Source organism: Bufo bufo, chromosome 2, assembly GCF_905171765.1.
Source record: "Bufo bufo chromosome 2, aBufBuf1.1, whole genome shotgun sequence".
NCBI lineage: Eukaryota > Metazoa > Chordata > Amphibia > Anura > Bufonidae > Bufo > Bufo bufo.
The window spans coordinates 66,069,650-66,076,749 of NC_053390.1; positions in this window are offsets into that span (position 1 = coordinate 66,069,650).

The window sequence follows — 7,100 nt, forward strand, 5'->3', positions numbered from 1 at the left end:
GGGGTGTTCAATAAAAACATGGTAACATTTAATTATTTGTGTGTTATTAGTTTAAGCAGACTGTGATTGTCTATTGTTGTGACTTAGATGAAGATCAGATCACATTTTATGGCCAATTTGTGCAGAAATCCATATCATTCCAAAGGGTTCACATACTTTTTCTTGCAACTGTATATATATATATATATATATATATATATATATATATACGGTAGTTCTAGTGATATATATGAGGGAGCAATCAGTTTAGCATTATTTAACATTACAAAAAATATATATATAACAGTTACACTTACAGATGGCTCATTATTGGATAAAAAAAAAAAGTAATACTCACCTAGCCAATCCATTTCCTCTCCTGTTACAAGACTTACTGGCTCCTCCATGTCAGTCCCTTTCAGCATAGGAAATAACTGCTCAACCAACTATTGTCAGTTCACCACTCGGTCATTGACTATAAAAGGCAGTTCACATGCTGCAGCCATCGATTATGAGTGGTGTGTTGAGAGGGATTAGGAAGCCGAAAATGGAGGTAGACTTGGGAAGAACAGGAACTGGAGCAGTGAGGGCTTAGTGTGAGTATTATTTAATTTTATTTTATTGTTGTAGCCCTTTCTGAGGCCTTTGTGAGAAATGTTTAATATGTTTAATAACTAAACAAGCCCTTATATGTTTACCATGATAACAAGAAGGGATGCAATGGCCACTCTCTGTTATTGTTGACCAATGTGTTTGTGAGATGATTATATTACACTACATAATTTTGCCTTTGTTGAAATTCTACACATTTTCTACATTTTATAAGGTATGATCCTTGATTTATATTTTTGTTCTGCTGTCCACACAGATGTCAAGTCCATAAGATGGCTGCTGATGGAGGGTCATGTGACCAGGCAAATCACCTGTATGTGATGTCCCTGCCATCTAAATTCACAGCACCTGCACTAAACTGCCAACAGAACAAGTACAGATGACTGGTGCAATGTATTTGAATAGAGATTTGAATGGAGACGGCATCACATGGAGGTGATTTGCCTGGTCACATGACCCTCCATCATCAGCTATTTTATGGACAGGAAGAAAAAAAAATTGTTTTTGCACAGCTCACCCTAAATTTGCGTAATCCAGACACTCACGTAATATGAAGGAAAAGGCAGAACGGATGAATCCCCCGGATCTGGGGTCATGAGAGACTTCAATAACAAATGTTTAATAGGTCCAGCGACTTGGAATTTAAAATAAAACGTAACTTTTGTTTAGGGCTCTTTCACACTTGCGTTGTTCGGATCCGTCGTGCACTCCATTTGATGGAATTACACGCCGGATCCGGAAAAACGCAAGTGAACTGAAAGCATTTGAAGACGGATCCGTCTTCAAAATGCGTTCAGTGTTACTATGGCAGCCGGGACGCTATTAAAGTCCTGGCTGCCATAGTAGTAGTGGGGAGCGGGGGAGCAGTATACTTACAGTCCGTGCGGCTCCCGGGGCGCTCCAGAATGGTGTCAGAGCGCCCCATGCGCATGGATGACGTGATCCATGTGATCACGTCACCCATGCGCGTGGGGCGCCCTGACGTCACTCTGGAGCGCCCGGGGAGCCGCACGGACGGTAAGTATACTGCTCCCCCGCTCCCCACTACACTTTACCATGGCAAACAGGACTTTAACGTCTTGGCAGCCATGGTAACCATTCAGAAAAAGCTAAACGTCGGATCCGGCAATGCGCCGAAACGACGTTTAGCTTAAGGCCGGATCCGGATTAATGCCTTTCAATGGGCATTAATTCCGGATCCGGCCTTGCGGCAAGTGTTCAGGATTTTTGGCCGGAGCAAAAAGCGCAGCATGCTGCGGTATTTTCTCCGGCCAAAAAACGTTCCTGTCCGGAACTGAAGACATCCTGATGCATCCTGAACGGATTTCTCTCCATTCAGAATGCATTAGGATAAAACTGATCAGGATTCTTCCGGCATAGAGCCCCGACGACGGAACTCTATGCCGGTAGAAAATAACGCAATTGTGAAAGAGCCCTTACATGAATAAAAAAACTCCATGGTGTCTTCGGGGAAACGCGTTTCGTGCAGATCGCGCTTCATCAAGCCCCTATTTTATGGTCAGGACCTCTGTGTGGACAGCACAGAAGACTTTGTAAATAAGGAATCATACCTTATAAAATATAGAAAATTGTGCAGCATTTCAACAAAGGCTATATTAGTAAGTGTCAAATACATTGGTCAACAATAACCAGAAAGTGGCCAACCCCTTTAAAAGCTAGTTGTGACCCTAGAGATGCATAGGTCTTCCTAGACCAGTAAGATATTTTTTTTAATCTTATTTGTAAATTTGCTTATTAATTTATTTACTTACTTATTTAAGATAAAACTTGTAGCAGGGAACAATCATTTATGAGCACTGGCACAACAAAATAGAGTCAGTCAATGCAGCAGAGCTGAGTTTTTCATGATACAGTTTATTGCAATATCAGAATGTGTTATTTGTGGCTTTTCATAGAAAAAAAAAAGAGCAACAAAGTTTTCCATAGCCCACCGGGGCAGTTCAGCAGCTTCAAAGTCCTATTGAAATTGCTTGAAAGTTTATTTTTCCAGAGAACTTGTTTTATCTATTGTTGTTCATGTCACAAACTTGGAGCACACGTTCTGTTGTTTTCTGACATGAAATAAATCTCATAGAAGGCATAATCGAGAGCTTTTTATTCCATTTCCATGGCAACAATCCTTTCCTCTGGTGCCCATGGTGTCTCTCATGCGTCAAACTTGCTGGGTTCCTTGGCACCTGCTTTGGTGCCAGGTCTTGTCAAAGCTTATCATACTGAGAATTCTTTTCATGTGCATGAAAGGGGAAAAGAAAGCATACAAAGTAACCTCACCTGAGAGTTCATTTAAATCACTGGAAGGCCTTTTTCCCTCTATTTCACTCGCAAGACCAAATTTGAGGATATTCCCAAAGACTTTAGTCATTTATAGATAAATATCACTAAATATAGTGTGTATATATATATATATATATAGAGATGAAAGAAGTCGGACTGCACTCCAAAAAATAGTGAAATACACGGTTTTATTCACCCATAGTCTGGCAAACTTGCCAGACTATGGGTGAATAAAACCGTGTATTTCACTATTTTTTGGAGTGCAGTCCGACTTCTTTCATCTCTACAATACTTGGGGTATTGCCGTTACCCTGTGCCGGACGTTGCACCCACATCGTTGGTGGTGCTCCCGCTGGATTTTCTTCTCTTTCTATATATATATATATATAACAAATGTGTCTGCACATAAAATTATCTTAATTGCTAATACCATAAAGTGCATAATGGGATTGGGAAAAAAAAAAAGAAAACACTTTTAAAAAATAATAATTTTTAAGGTAATTTGTATTGAAATGATAGTTTTGGTATCTGGTGATTATTGCTATTATTACTTGGCTCTGTTCACAGCTATAAACAGTATGTTGCCATAATATCCTGCTGGATCCATCCAACCAAAAATACCAATGATGCCTGATGGACCCATTGCAATTACAATGGGGTCTGTGTGGTTTTGATATGTTCTGTCTGCTGCACTGTTCTTGCTGCCAAATGTGGAATTGGTTCTAATTAAAATGGTAACAAAACCCTGCAACTATTTTAGTCCATAAACACCACAATCAATATTGACTGTGGTGTTGACAAGGAGAACTGTCTTTATAATGATAGTTTGGGTTCTGACTAAGGCCCCAAGAGATGATAAGTAATAATACCTGTATTCACAGGCAAAAATGCAACTTATTATGGTAATATGCTTTTTAAATATTGCTTAAAATATTAAAAGTGCCATAATGAGGCTTAGCATATGAGACACACATTTGGAAAATATGTGCAGTTCAGCTTTGTTTCCAAAAAAAGATTAACAAAAGCTAAATGTTTCACAGCTACAGCAGACTCTTCCAATTATTGCTCTACCTTTCAAAAAGACATACATGTATCTGTCCTTGAGCAGATAAAATCAGCTTTTCTAGTTAAGAAGTCTTGCAGGGACCTGTGTCTGGGTAGTATTTCTATTATGGAGACCAGTGAATATATGTGATGACTATTGTAGGCTAGATGATGCTCCTCTTGGTTTCTGGGAAAACTGCATTCAAATTAGCATGTCTAACATCAGTTGGCATAAGAAAGAATTACTTTTCTTATCCTTTTTTGTCAGAAAAGCTAACTTGAATATGTTTCCCAAAATCCCAAAGCTATGCAAATGAGCTTTCCAAATGAGTAATTATCTTGGATGCCACCTTTTAGACATACGGTACTAAAGATTTAGTGAACCTGAAGCTAATCAAATCTCAAAAGGTTTATTCATCTCTAGTGAGAATCAATATGTTTTTTTTTTAAGCTTCCAGAACGACCATATCGGTTGTTTCAGGAAGCCCTAACTGGTAAATTTACTGTTGCTTATGGATAAATCACCCACATTTCTGTATAAGATCTATATAACTGTTTTCAAAAAATACTGATTGAGGGGTGCGATATACCTGCTTCTACAAAATACTAATTAAGGGGTTATATATACCTGCTTCCACAAAATACTGATTGAGGGGTACAATATACCTGCTTCCACAAAATACTGATTAAGGGGTTCTATATACCTGCTTCCACAAAATACTGATTAAGGAGTGCGATATACCTGCTTCAACCAAATATTAATTAAGGAGTTCTATATAACTGCTTCCACCAAATATTGATTGAGGGGTGCGACATACCTGCTTCCACAAAATATTGATTGAGGCCTGCAATACACTGGCTTCAACAAAATACTGCTTGAGGAGTGCGATATACCTGAATCTACAAAATATTGATTGAGGCCTGCAATACACAGGATTCCACAAAATACTGCTTGAGGGGTTTAATATGTCTACTTCCACAAAATTCAGATTAAGGGGAGTGATATACCTGCTTCCACAAAATGCTGATCAAGGGGTTTGATATAACCTTCTTCCACAAAATAATGATTGAGGGGTTCGATATACCTGTTTCCACCAAATATTGATTTAGTTGTTCTATATACCTGCTTCCACAAAATACTAATTATGGGGTTCGATATACCTGTTTCCTCCAAATATTAATTCAGTTGTTCTTTATACCTTTTTCCACAAAATGTCTCTGTTCTTATTGTATATATATATTGCTGTTTCTTCATATATTCTTGTAGTACGCCTGATGAAGAGACTGGTGATGTCTTGAAAGCTCGCTATGTAACATCATTACTTCTATTTTTGTTAGCCATTAAAAGGTATCAAACCTGCAATACTCTTATTTTGTTTCTCTTAATGAGAGAACTAAACTATATGTTCTATATACCTGTTTCCACAAAATAATGATAGAGGGGTGCGATATACCTGCTTCTATATGGATTGAATGTATGTTATTGCGGTAACCTAAAAGGATATATATGCGGATGATTTTGTAATAGAGGGAGTAATCCCCCTTTTTATTTATTTTTATTGTATGTTTAATGTAAATGTGAATGCATAAAGGATTGCTAATGGTAATTTGATAATGTATGATATATAATCATGTTTGTAAACTGCTGCATGGTCCGGAATCACACCGGCTCATGGAATGTGATCAGCTGGGCTATTTAAGGGCCTGAGTGCAAGTATGCGCAGTTATCGCCCCTGAAGAAGCGAGGCAGCGAAACCCGGGTCGGGCAGGAACGTGACGTTCTGATTTGTATTACATGCTTTTTGTCTACCGACTCTTGTGAGTAGAATAAAACCTTTTTATAAAAAGATTGCAAAGGGTGCTTCACTATTCTGCCTATCCCCTTTAAACCCTGTAGAGGAGGAGGTCTGCGGAGGATTGGATCCTTTGGGTGCCGGGGAGAGGGGCTGACACCCTATGCCATCCACTTTTACCGGGAGACACAGTCCATAGCAGCGCGGTTCCAAAACCCTTGAAGATGTTCTATATACCTGCTTCCACAACATACTGATTAAGGGGTTTTATATGCCTGCTTCCACAAAATACAGATTGAGGGGTGCGATATACCTGCTTCCACAAAATACTGATCAAGGGGTTTGATATAACCTTCTTCCACAAAATAATGATTGAGGGGTTCGATATACCTGTTTCCACCAAATATTGATTTAGTTGTTCTATATACCTGCTTCCACAAAATACTAATTATGGCGTTCGATATACCTGTTTCCTCCAAATATTAATTCAGTTGTTCTTTATACCTTTTTCCACAAAATATTGATAGAGGGGTGCTATATACCTGGTTCGACAAAATACTGATTAAGAGGTTCTATATACCTGCTTCCACAAAATACTGATTAAAGGGTTGTGATATACCTGCTTTCACCAAATATTGATTAAGGGGTTATATATACCTGCTTCCACAAAATTCTGATTGAGGGGTGTGATATACCTGAATCCACAAAATATTGATTGAGGCCTGCAGTACGCCTGATGAAGAGACTGGTGATGTCTTGAAAGCTCGCTATGTAACATCATTACTTCTATTTTTGTTAGCCATTAAAAGGTATCAAACCTGCAATACTCTTATTTTGTTTCTCTTGATGAGAGCACTAAACTATGTGTTCTATATACCTGTTTCCACAAAATAATGATAGAGGGGTGCGATATACCTGCTTCTACAAAATAATGATTAAGATGTTCTATATACCTGCTTCCACAACATACTGATTAAAGGGTTTTATATGCCTGCTTCCACAAAATACAGATTGAGGGGTGCGATATACCTGCTTCCACAAAATACTGATCAAGGGGTTTGATATAATCTACTTCCACAAAATAATGATTGAGGGGTTCAATATACCTGCTTCCACCAAATATTGATTCAGTTGTTCGATATACCTGTTCCTCCAAATATTGATTCAGGTGTTCTTTATATCTGTTTCCACAAAATATTGATAGAGGGGTGCGATATACCTGCTTCGACAAAATAATGACTAAGGGGTTCTATATACCTACTTCCACAAAATAATGATTGAGGGGTACAATATACCTGCTTCCACAAAATACTGATTGAGGGGTGTGATATACCTGCTTCCACAAAATACTGATTAAGGGGCTTGATCTAACCGCTT